Source organism: Nycticebus coucang, chromosome 16 (genome assembly GCF_027406575.1).
Source record: "Nycticebus coucang isolate mNycCou1 chromosome 16, mNycCou1.pri, whole genome shotgun sequence".
In the NCBI taxonomy this organism is placed as follows: Eukaryota; Metazoa; Chordata; class Mammalia; order Primates; family Lorisidae; genus Nycticebus; species Nycticebus coucang.
The window spans coordinates 96,476,468-96,492,715 of record NC_069795.1 but is presented as its reverse complement, the minus strand read 5'-3'; the positions used below and the strand labels follow the sequence as shown (position 1 = coordinate 96,492,715).

Sequence of the window (16,248 nt, the reverse complement as noted above, 5' to 3'; positions counted from 1 at the left end):
TCAAATTTGTTGATATATATTTAGATACTCTAAAAACACTCTGTATAACTTCTTCCTGTTGTCATTAAACTTCTAAAGTTAAAAAGTCTGCTTTGTTTAAAACTTCCTAAGGTGATGCTTCTTCCTACAATGATTAAACCATTAACATCACAGAATCGATCAGACAAAAAAAATTTGGTATATTTTTACTTAAATAACTTTGAATACTTTGGGGAATCTCTGGAGTTATTAACTGTCATAACTCAGATAAGTATGTACTAATAACTGTATTTTCATAGTTCCTGAAATATAAAACTGGGGAAGTTCACAACTTATGACAATATACTTATATATATTTGCTATTTTAACACTGAGAAAATAAGGCTTCAAAGTACTGGTCATTTTGTGTATTTTACAACACAGAAATGCACCACATGAACATCAGTGGGTAACAATAAATCACTGTATTTTTAAAACGTCTCCTAATCTTACAGTAGACTCTAAAAGTAGCTTGTCTTTTATGATGGAGCATCTTCTCAATTAACTTGAAGTATACAAGTGAAGAAAGTTTATAATAGCTGTTTAATAAAAAAAGCCAGATTACTGGCAAACTAAGGTAAGAAAAGGTGAATAGCTCTTTTAACAATGACTGGCATTTTATTTTATTTTAGTTTTAGTTTTTGGCTGGGGCCTGGTTTGAACCCACCATCTCCGGCATATGGGGCTGGTGCCCTACTCCTTTGAGCCATAGGCACCACCCAATGACTGGCATTTTAAATCTTGTCCACTGGGAACTTTATTTAAGTAATAAAAATCAGCGTCTGGCAAAGGTAACAAAATCTCTGCTTTGGCAATTAACCAGTGTCAGAAAAGTAATGAGGGGACACTATCTGACACAGAGTTACCTACTTCTCCATTCCATAATTATGGTTTATAAGCAAGATGTAGCTCTCTGAATATGACTGAGTTCTCAGCATGGTACCAAGAACCCGTTATTTGCAGCAAGCACTTTTATTAGATAGAATTTCTGTACAGTAACGTAATGTAGAACTAGATTGTGGGGAAAAGGCAGAAGTTAAGGGGAAAAAGACTAAAGAGTTATGCAAATTTAAAAGTGCCACACATTTATATACAAATAAGCTATATTAACCAGGATATGTATTCCTGCAACAGTATCGTAAATGTCTGATATGCACAACATAAAACTGCTACTCCAAGTGTGGTCCATGAAGTAGGACTGGTCTGAAAATTGTCCATTACTGACTGGTAATAAAATCAGGAGCTTGTACCAAAGTAGAAATCAATTATGGCCCCAAGCACACTGTTTATGTCAGCTGATATTTACCCATACTATGTCATCCTCTTTGATGAAAGAAAGCAGCGCATTGATTTGATTTACATTCTAACACAAATTCCTCATCTGAAGGACTGTTAACAATTTTTGGAACAGCTACTCTTAAGTGGCACTGGCATAAATCACAATGCTTAATTGAACCACTTTTATCTACTCCAAGTTTATTAAGTTCTGAAATTCATAGTTTTAGTTATTCTCTATCTTTACACTTAAAGTGCATCTGTCACATGGATGACATGCTGTATCAGATTAATAACAATGTTATCAGACTTCACAAACAGAAGCATCTATGGACAGTTAATTCTTCATTAAATATTATATTCTGAATTTAGACTGGATGAAGCTGGTAAAGCTAAGTCTAACAAGGACCTCATGTAAATTAAGTAGTAAATTTCAGGTATCTTCATCAGTCTTTTTCAGTAACTTCAAAATCTTTGTATGATACTTACTGATGATTTTTGCATCATTTCTTGAGGAACTTGGATCAAGCAATAATTCAGGCACATTCACCATGTGGAAAATAAATATTCTGAAAAATCAATACATAGCTGATGAAGACATGGCACAATCAAGATCAGTGAAAATCAAGAAGGTTTTAGATGTGTTCTGCTCTACTTAAACTTTTAAGTTCAAATAAGATAGCTTTCTTCTTTTGTGGGAAAATTTGTTACAACAAATGGAAAGTTTATATAGGAAGTTTATAACAAAAGATGCTTTTTGCAGCTATAATTTTCTCAAGGGACCAAAATTAAAGACTTTGTAGCCATAATAAATAAAATTAACATACCATATAAAAAACTTACTACTTTTCCGCACCCGTAGCTCAGTGGGTAGGGCGACAAGCACATATACCCAGGCCAGGCCAGCTAAACAACGACAACTGCAATAACAAAAAATAGCTGGGGCGTTGTGGTTGGCGCCTGTAGGCCCAGCTACTTGGGAGACTGAGGCAAGAGAATTGCTTGAGCCTGAGAGTTTGAGATTGCTATGAGCTGTGACACCACAGTATTCTACCCAGGGCGACAACTTAAGACTGTCTCAAAAACAAAACAACAAAAACAAAAACCTTTCTACTTTTGAAACTGTATTATCTTACTTTCTCATAGGAGGCGATGCAATTTCAGCTATTGTTATCTGTTTTTTTTTTTTTCTTTCTCTTTTTTTTCTATCCCTCCTCTTTTGGAGAATAGCTATTATAATCTTAATTCTACACAGCACAAAGACGTGCAAAGGACTTTTAGCTAATACAGGAACATTTTGAAAGTAGCCACCTGGGGATTAATGAATGATCATATTAATACCAGCTCTCTTCCCAGTACTTAAACAACATCTCACAAAACGAGTACTCAAAAATAGTTAATGAATAGTTGAGTGGAAGAAAAAGGAAGAGTTTACGATGACTCCCAGCTATATGACATATAGTATACAGATGTATCAAGTTACCATTAAGAAAAATAAGATGGGCAGTACCCATAGCTCAGTACGTAGGACGCTGGCCACACACACCAAGACTGGCAGGTTCGAGCTTGGGCTGGCCCAGCTAAAACAACAATGACGACAGCAACCAAAAAATAGCTGGACGTTGTGGTGGGTGCCTGTGGTCCCAGGTACCTAGGAAATTGAGGCAAGAGAACCACTTAAGCCCAAGAGTTTGAGGTTGCTATGAGCTGTGAGACAACTCTCTACCCAGAACGATAGCTTGAGAGTATCTCAAAACAAACAAAACAAACAAAGGAAAAATAAGATGACAAATGTAAATGGGGGAAGTTCCATTTGGGCATGATTTTTTTGAGATTTCTGTGAGGAAATCTAAGTGGCAGTAATATCCACAGGGTAGTCAAATATATAAGTTGAAACTTAAGAGAAAGGTCTGAGATATTTCTCAAAGTCCTCATCATATGAATTATAGTTAAAAGTATGAGTGGCATTTATTTGGGAGAATATGTAGCATAAAAAGAAGGTTCATAGAGTAAAACCTTTGGGAAAACTAACACAAGGGTATATGGGAAGGAAATGAAGAAAATAGGAAGAGTCCATAAGGAAATGGAGAATGAACAGTCTGGGAAGCTGAATGAAAGCCAAAGAGAATTATGTCCCAGAAACAAAGGCAAGAGAATTTGAGGAGGAACATGGTCATTATCAAATTCTATACAGAGTTTCAAAGGACAAGGACTAAAATACAGTTAAAAGATCTTGAGGGAGGGGGGTGGGGCCTTAGTGTGTGTCACACTTTATGGGGGCAAGACATGATTGCAAGAGGGACTTTACCTAACAATTGCAATCAGTGTAACCTGGCTTATTGTACCCTCAATGAATCCCCAACAATAAAAATAAATAAATAAATAAATAAATAAATAAATAATCCTGTGGTAACAAAAAAAAAAAAGATATGGCAGTGAGATCATGTGTGATCTTAATAAAAAGAGATTTCATGGAAGAGAGTCCGTCAACATACCTTAAGAAGCTTTGTTGTAAACAGGACTAGATAAACAAGAATGCAGGACAAGAGAAGATTCTGTTGAGTCTTATATATTTATGTGTACAACAATATTAACACATAATTGTGTCCAGCTCTTATTCAACCTCCTTTCCTTCCACCCCTATCAGCACCTCCCCTGCTACTAGCCCCTAAACTCATGCCTCATTAGGAGTCTGGTACACATTCTTCCAGATATTGCTCCATGCTTATAAAATTTTAAACAAATATATATATATATACACAAATATGTCATGTAGGTTTTAAAAACACTGTTCATTTTATGACAATGAGATAGAAATATTCATTTTGATTTTTCTAACTCAACAATGTCTTATCAAATTTTCAAGTAACTGCAAATCCAAGCACTCTTTTTCATGGCTATGTAATAGTCCACAGTGTGGTTATATATGCCTTGATTTATTCAACCAATCCCCTAGTAATGGTTTTGTGGTGTTTTTTTTTTTTTTTTTTGCCTCTGAAGAGTGAGTAATAAACAAGATATTCCCAGAAGTGAGAATGAGTATTATTAAGAATGTTTATGACGGCAAATTTTGCACTTAACACAAAAATAGAGTATTATAGAAACATTCTGTCTCAGCTCCAATAAGCATCAAACTTTGACCACATCAAACTTCTCCATTCACCCATTCCTGTATCATTCTGAAGACCTCATTCATACCCTATCATTTCACCCATAAATATTTCAGGACGTATCTTTAAAATGAATAAAGGCTCTTATTTTGTTTGCCAGACTAGTTTATGAAAAGATGGTTAACAATTTTATTTACCACCCTTTTAAACTCTTCCCACTTTAAGTTGTTGATTTATTGTTTCATTATTTCCTCTCTAAAAGTGTAAGAAATACACATACCAGGATAAATACCACCTTGGTTAGGTACAATATTTTTAAGTTCTTTTCTCGTAGCAGTCTGTTCTTTCACTATTACAAATTAGAAATGCATTGCCTATCTGGCAGTATTTCTTTGTAGGTAACCTATTCCTATTTCTATGTATATTCAGTGCCGAGGAATTTAATCAATATATGCCTTTGTATGGGGTTTGTATGTCTGTTTTTAACCAATCCACCTGGAGCTCAGTGAGTTTCACATAGATTCAGGGTTTTGTCAGCTCAGAAAAGTTTTCTTCTATTCTTAATATAATTGTTGCTTATTCTCTATTTCTTTCTCTCCCTTTAAAATTCCTATAGAAATCTATTATTCACATGTTAGCTCTACTAGGTCTCCTGGATCTATTCCCTAAACTGTTTGTATTTTCTTTCATGACGCTCCTTCTATTTTTTGCTCTATGTTGTAAAGATTTTCCAGGCTAATAACTAAAGTCTCCAGTCTAAACATTTAAGTCTAAGTGACTATTCATTCCTTACTTCATCTACTGAGTTATTTGGTTGTATACTCAAGTTTTTTAATCTCCAGAAAGTCTTTTTGAGCTGTACTTAAATTTTAATTTAATGCCCATTTTTTTTTTGTTATTGAAGTTGTATTGAAATTGTATTTCCTCTAATAGTTTTATGTAGCTGCATTAACATTCTGTTTGTTCAAACTGATCATTCTCTCACATTCTAGGTAACTTTGGAGGGTTGTTAGCTCATTGCAACCGAATGCAGAAGTAGCCCAAATAGCAGCTCCCCTGCAAGGGGTGGACAGCAAAGTGCTTTCACCCCTGTGGCTGCAAATAAGCAGCTGAGGCAACAGGAAGCAGCTCCTCATTCTCTAGTTCCAGGTCTCACACTTCCCAGTCCTAACGATGAACTGAGCTTATAGATTCAGCTATTCCTTGGATTTATGGGTGAATAAAGAGGCCCGGCATAATCCCCAAATGCCAGTCTCAACTCAGTAGTTGAGACCATTTGATGAACAATGTTTACATATGAAACATTTAAGGAGTTTACATTTTTACTACCAAGTGAAAATAGACATTGAAAGTAAATTTGCCACCTTCACAATTTGCCTAGTTTTAGTTCCATTCATTAACATTTACTTCCTTCAAATATTAATGGCAACCCATTACCAATAATGTATTTTCTCTATTCCTTCCCCACTTGCACTCTAGTCTTCCTATTCTTACTCCCACTTCGGTTGGATGATAGTTTAGTGGAAACCCTGACTATTAATTATCCCTTGTCAAAATCATGGAATATATCACAGGCTTTCCCCTTAACATATAATCTTAAGAATTTCTTAGTACTTAAAAAAAGTTTACCAATATCCTGGATCTTTTATGTGCCATACCCTGAGTTTTGAGAATAAATCACCTATTAAATACATGTTTAATTTTTTAGTCTTTCTCATTTTTTAAAAGTTTGAAATGACTTTTAAAATAATTTTTATTTTTTGCTACAGGTTTTCTTCCTTTTTGTTTCCTACACAATGTATCTGTCAAAGAATCAAAGCTGTTTGGGTTTCCCACAATCTAAATTTTGCTCACTGAATATTCTTGGTGTAGTTCAAGACTTTGCTCCTTTGACCTTGGCATTTCCTACAAACTGGCAGCTGGATCCTGAGGACTGACCAGACAAAGGTTTGATTCCTTTGACAAGGCCATAGTCTAGAGTATACTAAGTTATTTCATCAGGGGGCATGTAATGTTTTCTTTCTCTCTATTTAGTATTAGCAACTATCGATGTTCAATGTTTAGATATATTAACTAATTAGGGATTACAAAAAGGTCATATTTTAACTTTTTAAACTTTTTTAAGCTGGATTACACCTCCCCTTACCTATGATGAGATAAAACACTGGCACAGAGTTCATATCAGAAAGGTAAGATAAATGATTGTTTTCTTCATATGATTAATTTTTTTTTAAGAAACAATTCTCATTATGTTGCCCAGGCTGGCCTCACAATCCCAGACTCAAGGGATCTTCCTGCCTCAGCCTCTCGAGTAGCTGAGACTACCGCACATCCCATTATGGCTGGCCATCTGCCTAATTTTTAAGATAACGAACTGGTTATCATCCTTGGATAAGGATAAATTAATTTTAAAAATTATCATTATAAGCTGATGAATTCAAACATTTTTGAGGGGTTTTAAACCATGTTAATTTATATCTTATCAAAGCCTACACTGTCCCATCTTTGACCAAGATAAAACAGCTTAAAATTGTATCCTAAGGCCTTCTGACAAGAATTCATATTAGTCTTTGATAGCTTCACTGAAATCTGGAATGATAAATATTCCAAGCTCATTTTATATATTTCCTGCCCCAGACTTGGAATCATCACCTTCTAAGAAGCCATAGTTTTAGTAGAAAACATTTTAAGATCATTATCTCTCTGGGTGCAATCGCTCACAACTACTGTTTTGGAAAACCAAGGCAGGAGGATTACTTGAGGCCAGCAGTTTGAGATCAGCCTATATAACATAGCAAGACCTCGTTTCTACAAAAAAATTAAAAACAAAAAAGCAAGGAGGTTAAATGTTAACAATACGGAAATCTGGGTAAAGGATACATAGAGGTTAGTACCCCGTTTTCCCGAAAATAAGACAGTGTCTTATTTTAAGGTGTGCTCCCAAAGATGCGGTAGGTCTTATTTTCAGGGGACATATTATCTTTCCTGTAAGTAGGTCTTATTTTCGGAGGATGTCTTATTTTCAGGGAAAGAGGTATTAATTATTTTTCTAACTTTTTGTGTGTTTGAAATTAACTTCTGATGAGATAAATAATATATACAAATACATAAAATTTTCTTGCTCTGTTTACTGAAAATATCTAAAAGCAATGACTTAAGACAATAGTAATAACCACTACTAGTTTGCAGGTTATGATTTTTCTTTTTTGGGAGACAAGACCTTGCTCTATTGCTCAGGCTCAAGTACAGTGCATGACAATAGTTCACAGCAGCTGCTAACTCCTGAGCTCAAGCAATCCTCCCATCTCAGCCTCTGGTGTAGCTGGGACCACAGGCTACTGATGCAGAAAAAGTAAGAAAAATAAACAATACTAACATCTATATATCTGTTATCCAGAGTTGCTCATTGCTAATGTTTAACCTCCTTGTTATAATAAGCTTTCTCTCTATAGATAATACACATGTGTATATATACATTTTTTCCTGAAGTATACGAGGATAAATTACATGTAGTATGGTCCTATAACCTGAAGTATACTTCAGCATTGTCTAATAAGTATTTCCTAAGACACAAGGATACACTCTTCTGTTACCATGGTACAACTGTCAATTTCATAAATTTACATTTACATTGAAATTTACACTAATCTACTGTGTATATTCCTTGTTAAATGATCTAATAATGGCCTTTATAATCATTTCTCCCTTCCAGTACAGGATCCAGTCCAGAAGCAGATAATAATACTTTTATTATCTCTTTAGATAGTCTTTTTTTTTTTTTTTGAGACAGAGTCTCACTCTATCGCCCTGGGTAGAGTGCTGTGGCGTCACAGCTCACAGCAACCTCCAACTCCTGGGCTTAGGCAATTCTCTTGCCTCAGCCTCCCGAGTAGCTGGGACCACAGGCGCTCGCCACAATGCCTGGCTATTTTTTTGTTGCAGTTTGCCCGGAGCGAGGTTTAAACCAGCCACCCTCGGTATATGGGGCCGGCACCCTACTCACTGAGCCACAGGTGCCGCCCACTCTTTAGACAGTCTTAAACATTTCTACCAGCTTTACTTGTCTCTCAAGACATGACCATTTCTTAATCTTTCATGACATTTGATTTAAAAAAAAAAAACTCCTCATGATTATTTACTCTCAGCTGGAATAACACAAAGTGAGATGTCATATCCTTCTCAGGATCACACCTAGAGGCATACCATGAGCCTTTCTCCCTCCTTTGATAATGCTGATACTGACCATACAGTCTATGTGCCACTACAATTATCTACTAGAGAAATACTGGTTATTCCCCTCACTTTTGATATGAGAAAGCCATATAAATATCTTGGCTTTAAAACCAGTATTTTACACTGGTCATAGTAGGATGATTAGGATACATCATCATCAGGCCTGTTGTTTAGCAGGCCTGGGCTGGGTTTGAACTCACCAGCCAAGGTATATGTGGCTGGCGCCCTAACCACATCATCCTACTATACTAGTGTAAAATATAATCAGTAGTAGGGGCCGGAATTGACTAGAAAGAGGCATGAAGGCACTCTCTGGAGTGATGGAGATATTCTGTATCTTGATGAGGTTGGATTATACAGGTCTAGCCCTTTAATAAAACTCATAGAATGTCATATTTAAGAATTATGGGGGGCGGTGCCTGTGGCTCAGTGAGTAGGGCGCTGACACCATATGCCGAGGGTGGCGGGTTCAAACCCAGCCCCGGCCAAACTGCAACAAAAAAATAGCCGGGCGTTGTGGCAGGGGCCTGTAGTCCCAGCTGCTCGGGAGGCTGAGGCAAGAGAATCGCGGAAGCCCAAGAGTTAGAGGTTGCTGTGAGCCGTGTGACGCCACGGCACTCTACCCCAGGGCAGTACAGTGAGACTCTGTCTCTACAGAAAAAAAAAAAAAAAAAAAGAATTAGGGGGGCTGGGCAAGGTGGTTCATGCCTGTAATCGTACACTCTGGGAGGCCAAGGCAGTTGGAATGCCTGACTTCACAGGTTCAAAACCAGCCTGAGCCAGAGCAAGATCCCATCTCTAAAAACAGCCGGGCATTATGGCCAGTGCCCATAGTCTTAGCTACTTGGGAGACTGAAGCAAGAGAATCACTTGAGCCTAGAGTTTGAGATTGTTGTGAGCTATGATGCCACAGTACTCTACCAAGGGCAACATAGTGAAACTCTGTATCAAAATATATATATATATGTATATAAATTTCAAAACTGCAAATACTACAAAAAAGAATTATAAATATTGAATTCTGGTTAATACAATGCATCCAAAAGTGTTTAGGGACATTTATAACTTCTTATAAAATGCACCAAAAAATAAGATGGATTCATGTAGGAAAAAGAGCAAAAAGTTAACAACTGTTAAATGTACTTGATGGGTACAAGGGTTCCACTTATAATTCCTTGAACTTTGGCACATTTGAATGTTTTCATAAAAATATGGAGATTTTAAAAACCAGGAGTATGAGTGGTTACGTTATGAAGAATACAAATAGTAAGTGGGTAATTATAATTTGGATAATTTTCCCATAGTAGCCTCAATACTTGGATTCAAAAGGGCTGTATATAGAAAAGAGAATACATGGATGTTAAGATGGAAAACTGTTAGATGGCTAAACGGTGGTTCTGGTGATGATGAAAACAAGGAAGTCAAAATATATACAAACTTTTAAAAAATGTTATCCCCAGTGTGCTGGAATGGACCTTGTAGTATCAGCTACTTAGATGGCATTAGAGGCAGAAAGATCCTTCCGGCCCAAGAGTTGGAGGACAGCCTGGGCAACCTAGTGAGACCCCATCTCAAAAACACTCCACAATGACAAATAACCATTTTATAAGTGAAGAGGGGAAAAAACATTATTTCTAAATTAATATGTATGTAATTTCAAATGTGTATATTTAAACTAATACTTTGAATAGAGATCTGTTTTATCTATATCCCTATATAGTTTATTTATTCAACTAGGTCACAAAACCTTTCCTATTTTTAAATTCTTACTGGGGATATGTAGATTACCTTATATTTTGGTATACACAGTACAAAGGTACCATACCATCAGAAAAATTTATAAACACAATGGCTATACAACATAGATATGCCTTTTTATTTTTCTGAGACACATGCTCACTCAGTTGTCCAGGCTGGAGTGCTGTGGTGTCAGCCTAGCTCATAGCAACTTCAAACTAATGGGTGTAAGTGATCCTCTTGCCTCAACCTCCTGAGTAGCTGAGACTATAGGTAAACACCACAATGCCTAATTTTTTCTTTCTTTCTTTCTTTTTTTTTTTTTGAGACAGAGTCTCACTATGTCACCCTCAGGTAGAGTACCGTGGTGTCACAGTTCACAGCAACCTCAAACTCTTGGGCTTACATTATTCTCTTGCCTCAGCCTCCCAAGAAGCTGGGACTACAGGCACCCGCCACAATGTCCAGCTATCTTTTTGTTGCAGTTATTATTGTTGTTTAGCAGGTCTGGGCCAGGTTTGAATCCACCAGCCAAGGTGTATGTGGCTGGCGCCCTAACCACTGACCTATGGGTGCCAAGCCATAGTTTCTATTTTTAGTAGAGATGATGCTCTTGTTCAGGATGGTCTTGAACTGCTGAGCTCAAGGCATCTTCCCATCTCAGCCTCCCAGAATGCTAGGATTACAGGCATGAACCACTATACCTGGCCCATACATATGCTTTTAAAATTATTTCTCAAAAAAAAAAAAATTACTTCTCTGCCCATTTGGGCATTTAGGTTATTCTAATTTTTTTGCATTAATAAGCACTATTATGTTAACAGATCTGTTGATATATACACACACATATATATAAAAACATCTACGTGTGTGTATGTAGTTAGTACTTCTGGTTATGTCTTTATGAATTTTTCACACTAACAAACTGTTTTCAGAAAGCACTTTCAACAACTGGATATGATGCCAGCTTCATTGCAAAGTCACTGACATCTGAATACTATTTGAAAAATATCTTTACCAATTTGATAGCACTGTTTTCATTGAGCATTGCTGTATGTTAGGTGTGGTATTAAAATGGAAACTGTTCTATAGTTTTCTACTTGTGGCCCTCCTTTCTCAGAGTTCAGTATCAGGGTTTTTCTAGCCTAAATAACTTTAGACAAGTCAGAAGAGCATGGCAACTTGACTATCTTTGCTCCCGTGTCTTCTAAATCTTTCTCCTTTCTGTCTCCTTCTGTCTGCTTATTCTTTGTGTACCACTTCAGTTTTTTTTTTTTTTTTCTTTCAAGACAGGGTCTCACTCTGTCACCCAGGCTGAAGTTCAGTGGCATAATCACAGTTCACTGCAACTCCAAATTCCTGGGCTTAAGTGATCCTCCTGCCTCAACATAGTGAGTAGTTGTATACCATATTTGGCTAACTTTTTTATTTTTTGTGCTATGTTGCCCGGACTGGTCTTGATCTCTTGGCTTCAAGTGATCCTTCTCTGTCGGCCTCCCACCTTAAGTCTTCCTTCTGCGTCAGCCTCCCAAAGTGCTGGGATCACAGCATGAGCCACCACGTTTTAATTTTTTTAGGTAAGATCTACATACAATATTCTGCTAAAGTCTGAAGAAATATTTTACATTTTGTGGCTTTATCAATTTTCTTACTCTCTAATGATGTTTGTGAATTTGTATTCTTTTTTCCTTGATCAGATATGCTCGCCATCTGTCTATTCAATCTTGTCAGACAAGCGATTCGAGGTTTCATTCTGCTGTTTTGTTTAGAAATATTAGAAAATTTTTTTTCTAAATCATTAATGTTTACTCTTTATTAACATCTTGCTTTTCTCTTTTGATCTGTTCTTACTTCTTCCTCCTGATTTTCTCAGTACATTTTCATTCCTACTTAATTAATTTATGACAACTATGTGCTTTTACTGAATACGGCAAAACTCTGGCTTCATACCATAAGTACTAATGGTTATGCTGGTAACGTCTGCAATTTTGAGACTTTCTGTTTAATAAGGAATTAAATATGCTAGAAAATCCATTAAAAGTTTTCAATTAGTATTGTGTTTGTCGATTTTGCCTTACATTTCTAACAAATTTTGCTCTACATATTTTGACAGTGTTATCTGATGACAATAAAATTTTATCTTTGTTTTGTATTATATCACCTTTATTATCATAAAATCATCCTCTTTTTGCCATGGAATATTTTTTGGATTTAATTTTTTATCTAATGTTAACAAAATGTTTGCCTTTTTTGTTTCTGAAAGCATTTTTTAATTGGTATTTTTTCAACTATCACAGAAAAATCATTGTCATATAACCTCCCAATTTGAAAGATGACTTTACTATACTTGTCACCTCTCTTCAAATGTTGTTAGTGTCATTTGGTATTTAAATTCCAGGTTATTACTTTTTTCACTTTTCCCTTTTAATGTAACATCTAATATTTATAGTCAATTTGACAATATTTACCAGTTATTTAGACATCTCTCTTGCAGTCAGTAATCACTGCCAGAACTTTCATTCCATGGCTTCTTTATTCATGTTTAATAATTTAGCATCATTTCTTAATCAGTTAAAGTACATTAACAAACATTTTGTTCAATAAGGCAATAAGGATTTTTTTTATTCAGGAGGTGTGTTCTTTACATGCAAAGATAATGCAGCTGTACTATATAATATAAAAGTAAAAGCCAGAACTTTCTACCTCAGAACTAAACATGTTGTTGTTCTATTGTCTTGTGGAAATGGTTGAGTTTAAATGAATATAGTTTGTTTTTTTCTCTGATGTATAATGTAATATGAAAGTAATATTTCCTAAGTGCCTATAGGAATTTTTAAGATTTTGTGAGGACATGGCTATTTATAAGATTGATAAAATTCTTTTTCATTGATTTTTTGCCTAAAATATGGTTAACTACTCTAATCTGTATAAATAAGACTTTCTTCAACACAAGGAAGTTTTTTTCTGTTATATTTTTAATTGTTTATGTTTCTTTATATCCAAATAGACTGAAAGATTTCTAAAATATTCTTTTAGATTTTTCTTTTTTAAAAAATTGTCCCCATCCTACAACAATGACTAGAATTCAACCACCTAAATCACAAAAGTAAAATTGCAAAGGTAACTCATGAATGCCAAGAAAAGTTATGAAGGGTTTGGTAAGTAGCTCCATAAAGAAGTCAGAGTAGCAGCTATGACAAGGATGCACGGGGAAAGGCTCTACAGTAGGCTTGAATGCAGTAATAGCTCAGAAATATATAGGGAAAAATACAGGAAGAGGACAGACACGGCAACTCCATTCACACAAGTTATGTGTAGCAAATAAATACATATAACTTCATCATTCTTGGCTATGAGATAAGTATTATTCTAATAGCAGCATTATTCTAACGTACACACACATTTCATGTATCCTAAACCAATCTAGAATAATCTATCAATTACTGTGTCAAACAGCTGAATGTTGATTATCTGAAACAAACCTGTGTCACTTTCATCATCATCAGACAAAGGCACCTCTCTTTTTAGAAGCCACTCCAACTCTTCTGTTTCTGCTGCATCCACTGGATGCTCCCCATGTTTATTAGCTTGAAATGGATTTCCACCATGATGGAGTAATAGTTTCGCTATCTGAAACATTAAACAGTAGGAACATTTAGTTTCTTCATAGATTGTATCATTTTGACCATCTCTTAATAACATTCCTAATACCCTCCTACCTCTCAACTACTCTGTGCCCATTCCTTGTAGTGTCTAGTCTAAATCATTACCATTCTTTTCAAACTCCCTTTTCAATGACATCACGTTCCCTAATCTGATAATCTTATATAACCTACAAAGAATTTCTTTCTTAAAATTTAAACTGGGCTGGGCGGCGCCTGTGGCTCAAGGGGTAGGGCGCCGGTCCCATATGCCGGAGGTGGCGGGTTCAAACCTAGCCCCGGCAAAAAAAAAAAAAAAAAAAAAAAATTTAAACTGGGCTGGCCAGGTGTGGTGGCTCATACCTGGTAATTCTGGCACTCTTGGAGGCTGAGGAGGGTGGACTGCTTGAACTCAGGAGTTGGAGACCAGCCTAAGCAAGATCAAGACTCTGGCTCTACTAAAAGTAGAGAAACTGAGGCAGGAGGATTGGTCGGGCCCAGGAGTTTGAGGTTCCTCTAAGCTACGGTAATGTTTATGGCACTTTAACTAGGATGAGAGAGTTAATACTCTATCTTAAAAAATAAATAAATAAATAAATAAATAATAAAAAAATAAAAGACATACCCAGAAATAATGTTCTATCACCCACTTAGCATCTCTTGATTCCATAAAATTGATGTATAAAATTAAAATTCATGGTGATAAATCAATCACTCCAGACAATTGTACATTTTTAGTGAGATCTAATGTCACCTCATGGTTTAAGTGTTAGGTGTGTTTCCCAGATTCATTAGATTATATTGCACTTTTTTTCTATTGTATGAATAACTTTGAGGATGGATGGTATGTTACTGTGTTATTCTTAACTGAATATCTAATCAATTTTAATAAGAATTTATTTTACTAAACTATCCTCTTCATTGCTTATGAAAAAAGAAAAACCAAAATCAATTGTTTCTCTATTGTCCTTCAGGTTAAAGTGATTTTAAAAAGGATGTCAGTTAAGGAGAAGAATAAACAAAAAGTACAAGAATCCCAGTATACTTTTGAAAGTACAATATGCTTTTTTTTCCTTTTAATCAAAAAGCCCTAATTCAAATCTTGTGAAGTGCTGCCTGAGACTTTAGCCACAGGATTTTTTGTTAAAGTCAATAATCCCAACTGACTATAATGAGAATCACACAGTTACCACCCAAGGAATCCCTTTGCACATTTAGTTATGTTTATAAAATCACTTGGGCGATTCAGGTACTATTTTGCTTCAACAAGAAAAAAAATGGTATTTTAACAATCCTTTAGTTTGTGCCAAAAAAACCACTGTCTAAAACAATTTAACACAATTTTAAAGAAAAAATGGCCCACATAATTGAGGTTTGTGATTAAGTTTGGCACCACTTGATTTCACATCATGTAATAAAATGATTACGTGTAGTTCAATGACATGAATAGTTAACTGAGAAGGCAGCCTCTGACATGAACTCTTGGTCAGGTGACTCCTGACTCACAGTGCTCTTGGAATTTTACTATTTCTGTCACTTGTCTTTCCCATGCAAATAAGAGTGTCCCTAAAACAATGATACATTTCCTTAGAAAATTTAGGAGAAAATGAAAGTAAATGCTTTGTTTAAAATCTATTCATAATAAAAAAAATTGGCAATTTTCAGCATGTTATTTATCAAATGATCTCTTATTTCTTCCCAGTTTCATTGCATTCCTCTATTGCTCTGTCTTCTCACAAATGCACACACATACTCAGGCCTAAACTCATACACACACTCACACCCAGTGAATAAGAATGCAGATGTCCAAAATGTTCTCTGAAGTCAGACAGTTCAAATTGAACCCTATCCCAAACCACTTTATAGCTAAGTAAATGTTAATAATAGCCTGGCTTCTTTGTGTTGCACTTATGTCTAGTCTGTAAAAAAGGATAATGGAAGATTCTATATATCACTCATTACAAAAATCATGTACATGTTAATATATGGAAAAGTGCTTTGCATATTATGATTGTTAAATTTAAGATAATCTAGTTTATTTACATCTATACTTCAAATAAATGTTTTACAATATATGCTTTTCCTAAGGGGAGTGGGAAGGAATTAAAAATTTGTGCATTAATCACAAGTAAAATAAATAAATAAATAAATAAATAAATAAATAAATAAAAATTTACACTAGGCTATTTTAGCATTTAATCTCATTGTTTCTCTTCTTCTTTCATCAAGAAATC

At 35.4% G+C, this 16,248-nt stretch overlaps 1 pseudogene; it reads right to left on the bottom strand.

Annotated features, from left to right (window-relative positions):
• Nucleotides 1–1,701: 1,701 nt before the first annotated feature.
• The window catches only part of LOC128567979 (ankyrin repeat domain-containing protein 12-like), a 99,539-nt pseudogene continuing 84,992 nt past the window's right edge, over nt 1,702–16,248 (bottom strand).